This window comes from Monodelphis domestica, chromosome 8 (assembly GCF_027887165.1).
Source record: "Monodelphis domestica isolate mMonDom1 chromosome 8, mMonDom1.pri, whole genome shotgun sequence".
In the NCBI taxonomy this organism is placed as follows: Eukaryota; Metazoa; Chordata; class Mammalia; order Didelphimorphia; family Didelphidae; genus Monodelphis; species Monodelphis domestica.
The window spans coordinates 183,962,718-183,971,365 of NC_077234.1; positions in this window are offsets into that span (position 1 = coordinate 183,962,718).

An 8,648-nucleotide genomic window follows, 5' to 3' on the forward strand; every position below is an offset into this window, starting at 1 on the left:
TTAACTTCTTAGTCTATTCACAAATCCCATCAAAGACATAGCCAGGCATATTAAACATACCCAGAGCCCCTCCTGGAAGGAAACGGAGGCTACTTGTTAATTTCAGATAAATGTCCATTTCTCTAGGTGTCAGGGATGCAAACTTGTAAGAAATGATGTAGCACCCATTCTTTGAGCCCCCGTTTTCCTGTTTCTAACCCATTTTGTGGCTGACTATGGGAAGAGATTAGTTCCCTGCTAATTGTGCTGTTGGTTTTGTGATCCTATGAAAACCCCCTAAAAGTCTGCATGCAAAACCAATGAGCTAGAACATGCTGACAAGCTTAGTTCCAACATGACCAATGTAGCAGGAAAAGATTTTAAAATCATTGCCACTCTCCAGGCACAATGGAACACACAAGTGTTTACAAGGGGATTAAAAGCTGCTTTAGGGAGTTGCATTGAAGATTCTTTTCTCGGACAAGTTTCTTGAAAAACCTGTTGGAATTCTCTCCAGTTCATCAGATTCCAAGTACTCTCAGATGATTTTATTTACTTTATTTTAATTAATTTTAAAAGACCTGGAACATATTGGTAAAATATACTCCCCAGCCCCAGTGAGCAATAACTATTAACAACCTGCCCAATTACTGGAGAAGAAAAAAAATCTACCGACCCCTAGCACCTGGTAATTAAAATTGCTAATCACCAGCAATTATCTGGCCGAGCTTTATAGCCAAGAGAAACAGTTTGACCCTTTGCCCATTGAAAGAAGAATGTTTGCTGTCTATTGATAAGCGCTTAGGCAAAGCTGTCTTCAGCTCCTGCCTATTAAGTGGCCACTAATAAGAAGTCAACAAAAGAACTCTGACATCTGCGACGGGGACTTCCCTGGGACCAGGTCTAAGTGCACAGGTGTTTGATGTGCTCCTGCCAAAGAACACGGACAGGAGTGGGAAAGTTTACCAATAATTAGGCAAACTGTCCTCGTTTCAAAGTTGGCAGCCCCATCACCCAACGAGAGTCGCGGCAGCACAGTCAACCGCCTAACCAGCATGGTAATTAGGTTCTAGCATTCAGATAAAGTACAACCAGAAAGCTGCCTTTTTTTTCTTTCCCGGAAGCCTGTTCATTCAAAAGCAGTAGTTGTGAGATTGTTTTTATTCTCCTCCTCCTTATTCCCTTGCGAGGGATTCTTCTTCTATTCCGGAAAATGAAAGAAAAATGATTAAAAAGCCAAGGAGATTTTCTCCCCAAAGCCCTGGGTGGGTCACGTCGTTTTATCTCGTGAGAAACAAACAAAAGGTCTCTACCACGATTCCAAAGTCCGTCAAAGATGTTACCTGAATAACACGTTTAGTATGAAAACCCGGGTGAAAGTTCCTCCCCAAATAGGTGCCCAAACCTACTCTGTAGTGGAATTCCTATTTGAAATCCAGAAAGGGTTTTTTTTTTTTTTTGGCGGGGGTGGGGGGGTGAGGGGGTCTTCCCACATTACCCAACATCTCCTTGAAGTTCCTGAGGCATCCTTGCTGCCTGCTAAAAGAATCTTTAATCCTCAAATCCGTCAGATTTGTAGATAATTTACTTCCCCTTTAGAGTTTAACATTCAAGTAGTTTTAGGATATTAACATGCTGACCGAATGATCCCACAGGTTTCCCCTCTATCTTCAATGAGGCAGGGAAAGTGTAAAGGGAAAGGAAAGGAAGTGAAGAAGGGAAGAAAAGGAAAGGGAAAAGAAAGGAATAAATAGGTAGTTTGCTAGCCTAGCCAGCTAGCACTCTGATGGCCCTATACCACCCTTTCAGGCTTTCTGAGAAAACAACCTACATTTTTTTTTCTTGATTGCCTGTTAATCATTCTCTTGTCTACCATTTATGTTCTTTCTCCCTTACTGTACCCAGAAGTACAAACACTGGGCTGAACTACTCCCGCGGACAGTTGGACATCTGTCTGCCTTTCCATTGGGGTAACCTGCCCTTGTGGCATCTGCAAGAGCAGATGTGGCCTGCTGCCTTTGGAAAATGCTTCCCTCTTGGGTTGGCAGTCTGGGAACCTTCCCAGGGTCCTTGATGAAGGCTGGCTGGCCCTGGTGGGATGTTTGCGTTCAAGCTGGGCAGTGTACAGCTAACCTTTTTCAGATGAGACCCTCGGGCCTTGGAGTAGTTTGGATTCCTAGATTTACCTCCAGAATACTGACCAGATTACATGAATCTTCCAAAGGACTCTTGGTCTTGGAATACCTTAAATCAGGCCTTCTGAGTAGTGTTGGTCACCTCGGGTCCTAAGCCAGAACTTAACTTCAATGTGGAAAGTGAAAAAAAGAGAATGGACCAGTTTTCGCTTCCAAAATTCAACCTGACATCAACTCCTTACAATAAGCTCTTCTCTGCTCTTTCTTCCACAAATCCTGTCCCACTACTTCCTGCTAACTGGAGTAAAGCAATATGGCAGCAGGGATGCTCGGATATCTTTCTTAGACACAATACCATTAATACTTGAAGATACTGCATGTCTATTCAGAGATTAGCGTGCAGCAAGAGACAGAATGGCACAGTGGATAGAGGGCTGACCTGGGCCAGGAAGGCTTGTGTCCAAGTCCCACCTCTGACACCTGCTTATTGTGTGGCTGTGTACAAGCCATCTAATCTCTCAATGTACAAGGAATTCTCTATGGCTATGAGTTAGAGAAGAAGACGTTAATCTGCATTGGAGAAGGGAACTTCCTCTATTCCAAAGAACTTTGGGTTTGAGAGTGCTGGGCAATAATGAAATCACAGATCCAGCCTTATCCCAAAGTATTATATAAATGTGAGCTGTATGGAATCAGATGCTTTTTAACTGTGTGATCCTGGGCAAGTCACTTCAGCCCCATTGAATAGCCCTTAGCACTCCTCTGTCTTTGAGATAAGGGTTTAAATGAATGAATGAATGAATGAATGAATGAATGAATGAATGTGAGCTGTCATTCTCATCAGTTCTAGGAATGGATAAGATTTTATTTTATTAGACACGACTGGAATTTGTTTCATGAGGACTCTCCCTGAGGCATACTTTGAAGAGTGGGCATTGGGGCTGCTAGGTAGCACAGTAGATCAAGAACCAAATCTGCAGTCTGGATTTAAATCTGACCTCTGACACAATTGAGTTGTGTGACTGTGGGCAAGTGACTTAACCCCAATTGCCTAGCCTTGGCAGATCTTCTGTCTTAAAGCTGATACTAAGACAGAAGGTAAGGGTTTGGGGAGGGAGGGAGTGGTCTCAATCATCTAAGGAGTCCAAATAATCAGGGTTAATTGGGTAATAAAAAAATAACAACAATAATAATTACTTATGTAGCACTTTAACGTATGCTGAGCACTTAATGTACATTATCTCCTTTGAGCATCGCCTGTGATATCCTGTGAGGTAGGCGCCATTTTTATTCCAATTTTACAATTGAGGACATTGAGGCTGGGAGAGGTTAGGTGATTTATCCAGGGTTATGTAGCTAGTAAGGTAGGGTTTGAGATTGAGTCTTCATGGCTCCAAGTTGAGAATGCCATTGATTGTGTTAAGTAACTTCTCATGAAGATCTGTAAATTAATATTCTTTCATGAAAATGAAAAGAGGAGTAGAGAATCCAGCCCAGGTCCTTGTAAAGGCAGAGGTGAGGATGAGGGGAAGAGGAAGATGAGGAGGCAGAGGATTTTGTTTGGGATTTTCTGTAGTTGAACTCGGGAGAGCCTTACGGGAGTACTTTATAGTCAGCTTGATAAAGTATAGATCAGTTCCTGTTAGCCTTCCAATATACTTCATAACCCGCTACTAGTGCTCAGTGGATAGAGGCAGACCTAAAGATGGGAGCTCCTGGGTTCCACTGTGACCTCAGTCACTTCCTAGCTGTGTAACCCTGGGCAAGTCACTTAACCCCAATTGCCTGTTCCTTACCACTCTTCTGCCTGGGAACAAATGCTTAGTACTGATTCTAAGACAGAAGGTAAAGGTTTAAAAAATAAATTAATGAATTTGCTGCTATTAGATGACTGATCCCTTCACCACTGACCCACTTTCTCTTTATCATGAAACTCCAATAGAGGCGGCTGCATAAAAAGGTGCCAGCTAGCCCTGCTTTCAACAGGAGGCACCTGTTCACATGACCTAATGAACCTCAGCAGCAGATAGGTCTTTTTTTCCTTTCTGCATGTGAATGAAATGCATAGATCACCCAAAGCATCTGCAAGGGGCCAGCCTCTGTCATCATCACATCTTCTACAAAGGAAGGGACATGTGACTTTGTCAAGAGTATAGGCAAAAACATGGTACATGCTCACTCTTCCATGATTAATTGCATATAGGATTTTTCCTCCATTGTCCAAAAATATAAATCCTATGAAAGGGTCAAGTGAGGCTAGTCATTGAGCTTTCTCTTTGTTTAGTTAGCCTAAGAGGTTTGCAATAATATGGATTGCTGCAAAAGCATCTTGCCTATAAAAAACAATTTACAAGAGACCCAAATCATAAGACCCAGTGGCAGGAAAACAGGAAAACTGAAATGCACTGTTCCATTCTCAGACCAGGGGTGTTACATGAATGTACCTTCTGTGGAAGCCTATGTAGCCTGGGTTACAAAGAACCTACCGCTTCTGAAATACAAAAAAATATTTTACTTGCTGCTGAGAAATGACAAAGATGAGATTATTAAACCCCTCCACCCTAGATCCTTTGGAAAGTTGATTTTTCAGTTTACATTCTTTTTTAAATTGAAATGTCTTCATTTGTTTAATTAAAATATCCAGGTCATAGGTATCATTTGACGAAAAAAGATCTATGTATATACAAAACTGTCTTGCTCATTTCTACTTATCAGTTCTTTGACAATCTGAAGGCATAAAGGATGACCTCTTGTTCTTTCAGAAATGTTCAGAACCTCGCTGCTAAGAAACAGGGCCAAATGAGGAAAGAGACCAATTTAGAAATTGGGGCGTTTTCTTGGAGAAAATATGATTCAGGAGCATGCCAGAATAAGCATTCCAAGAAAGCAATTCAGAGTAAAACAGTTAGATGTTTATCAAAGACTAGGTAGGAAGCAACTCAATCAACTGGGAAAGCCACTAGAAAAAGAACCAAGAAACCTGAGTTGAAGTCCAGACTTTCCTATTGACCTGTCAGATGACCTTTGGTAACTCATGTAGCCCTTCTGTAGTTCAATCCCTTCATCTGAGGGTAGACCTTTAAGGTCTCCCCCAGTTCTAAAAATTCTATGTTAGTATTTTAGCACCTCCTCCAGGCTACCTCGGTTTTACAGATAATTTTGGAGGTCTATCCTTCTTTTAATTAATTAGTTAATTCAATATTGGAATGTGGCCACTGCGCATGGTACGGCTTCTTGGAGCCACAAGTGAGAGTTGGGTGATAGGTAGACACCAAAGGAGGATAAACAACCCTGAAAAGGACTCTGAAAATCTTCACCCCAGAAGTGCTAGTCCCTTCTGAACACTCCATATAATCCATACACACTACCCCTTATGCCTATATAAGTTATCTTTTCCTCTCTTCTCATTTTGGCTGAATGCACGACTAGCATGGTATATGAGTGTGCCTCATTAACACATTTCTATAAACATCAGGTCAACCAATAGCAATTGCCTCTGAATTGATTCATAATCCTAAGGATCTCATCTATCCCTAATATGCCTCAGGGTCTTTGTCTGTTAAAAGCAACTACTGACTGCTCTCCACAGGGATGAGTTTTAGGAATAAATGTGAATAAAAAGTATTTGTAAATCTTTTGGAACCAAGAAGAATCACCAAACCAATTCTTATCAATATTAATTACACTAGTGCCATTGCTCTATACCAGCACAGGTCGAATGTAAAGTGATGGTATACAAGTTAGTGGCCAATGGGATCGGTTGTTTCAGGCCCTTGTTCCACGCTCCTGGGTTCCACATACCACCTGCCACTTTCTACTGCATACCTTTCCTCCCTATGGGCCATTGTAAAATATGGGAGTGGAAGCCCGCTTACCCTAGGGGAGTTCCCAACATTTTCAGAGGTGTTCTATACCCACCCCATGCTGTAATTCTAGAGCAAACACAAAGAAAAGAAAAGTGTCAGACCTGTTTTTCTTCACGTACATACTTCCTGTACCCAAACCATGCCAGCTTTTCCTGGAGTGTCTATTGAAAGCAATTCAAAATACTGACACTTGGTGCCAAAAAGTTAATCAAAGCTCTTCCTCCTTTCCCCTAAAGCCCTACTCATCTCAATAATAATAATAATCCCGTGCAGGATTAATTATGGCGCTTATTCATTTTCAAAGCTCATTCACCTGCATGATCTCATTTGAGCCTCACAAATGTTCTGAGAGAGAGGTAGCATGAGTTTAGTGATAAGGAAACTGAGGCTGAGAGAGGAAAAGAGATTTGCCCATGGTCATATGACCAATGACCCTGGGATTAGAACCCCATTTCTCACTGGGTCCAAAGCTCTTTTCACAGAGAAGTGCCATTTCCAAAGAGGAAGAAGATTACTAAGTAATAAAGAGCTGTCGTGGATTGAATTTTTATTTTTTTCATTTAGTGACTTCAAGATATATTTAATAACCTTAAATAACTCTAGTAATGTGAATTATTATCATCATTATTAAGATGAGTAGCTATGAAAATTCTATGCAATGGCATAACTATTTTTGCATGGGACTGTTACAGGGAGAAGACTTTGATTTGGAATTGGATTATTTGGGTTCGAATTCCAGTCCTGCCACTTTCTAGCTGTCATTCTGTCTTAGTCATTCTATCCTAGATGATCTCTAAGGTTCCTTCTAGGTCTAAGATCTCACAGTCTTATAGCTTGCAGTATAACCAGTTCAACCAATGAGACCATTTTCATGATGGATAAGGACCATCAGGGCAGGGTTGATTGTTGGTCTTTCTAAGTACCATTGGTTTTCATGGCTGATGGGTGTCTAAACTCAGCCCCATTTCTAAAGATGTTTGTCTCCTTGATTCACCCTCTGTGATGCCAGACAGAGGTTTCTATGTTTTCCTATGTGTAGAAATACACGTTGACATTCCATTGAAGTATTAGGAATAGATTATATACATTAGAGAAAGATACTTCGGAGAGTCACTTTATCTTCAGCAAGTCTATTTCCTTCATGGACATATTGTGACCTTTTTCCATCTTACTAAATGGTCCTATGATTTATCATGGCCAAAATTTTATCTCTTGATGATGAATTTTCTGGCAACAAAGCTTTCATATTTAGATATACTCAGCATGGATTTTTATTAGAAATTATTTCAAGGCCTTTACTGTACTAAAGATCAGCTCCCCCCCCCATAGAATCATACTTAGCTTTATAAAATAATTATTGATAGTGACCTTGTCTCTTCTGATTTGGGGAATATTATATCCCCAGAACTTTTCATATTTGTAATAGAAGCTGTTGCATTTTATGTGATACTGACTGTAGTTACTTGGTACTTCATTTGCTTCTTTATGGTTGCTTCCATTATTTTTTTCTTTGATGCAAATGCTTAACATTTGAGCTTTGATATTCCTGGGACTTGTCATTTTATTGGTTTTGTTTTCAAAAGGTAATTGGTGTGTTATTTCTATGTTTCTTTTGCCTCATGATTTCTTGATATATAATGTCCATGGTCTTTCTTTTTTAAATTATGGTTTTCATGGAGTCCAAAGATTCTTAAATTATCTCCTCTTTTCCCATTTTCTAGGTCAATTTTTAAAAAAATAACATATCTTACATTTTATTTTTCCAGTTTTTGTTTTGTTCTTATTCTTTCTGGCTCATGATCATTGATTTCTATTTGGTTTGTTTTATTCCAGGTTTCAGAAAGTCTATTGCTTTAAATTTACCACTTTCTAAGACATTTATTCTCCTTCTAACTTTGACCTCCAAAATATTTATTTACTATTTTTATCTTTTGATTCCTTCTATATGGTCCTTGTGGAAAATCTTTTTCCCTTTGATTCTGTTATTATATGGGGTAGCTAGGTGGTGCAATGGAGAGATTGCTGGGCTTAAAGTAAAAAAAAAAACAAAAACTCTAAGAGTTCAAACCCAGGCTCATGCACTTACCAGCTGGATGACCTTGAGTAAGTCATTTAACCATATTTACTTTATTTTCATCTGTAGAATGAATTGGAAGAGGAAATAGCAAATAACTCCAATATCTTTTACAAGAAACAACAATAAACATTTGTTATAATTCTTATGGCGTTACTCTTGCCTTTTTTATGGGTATCTAGAACTACAATAACTTTTTATATACCGATGGGTTTTTTCCTTTGATTTGTTCATCTCTCCAACTTTAGTTTCTGAACTGAGATTTTATGCCAAGACTAGACTATCCTTTTCTGGTTGTGGCGGTGATTCTGCCTAGCCTTGCTTTGGGTTCCCTGGGTTATTTTACTGACCTGCACCTCCCAGGATTAGTCTCCTCTGGTATTTGAGGTTCCAAGCACCAGATCTTCAGCATCCTCTATGGTTTCTCCTAGAGGTAGCTTGAAGTCACTATGCATTTGTGCTATTCTGATCTCAGTGCTTCTGAGCTACTAGTTGCTTCCTTTCCCTGGAGGGAAAAAATCCTCACCCTGAAGTTTTGTAACTGCTTGGGGGATTTTTCAGAAATCTCCCCATTCTTGATATCTCCAGACACCA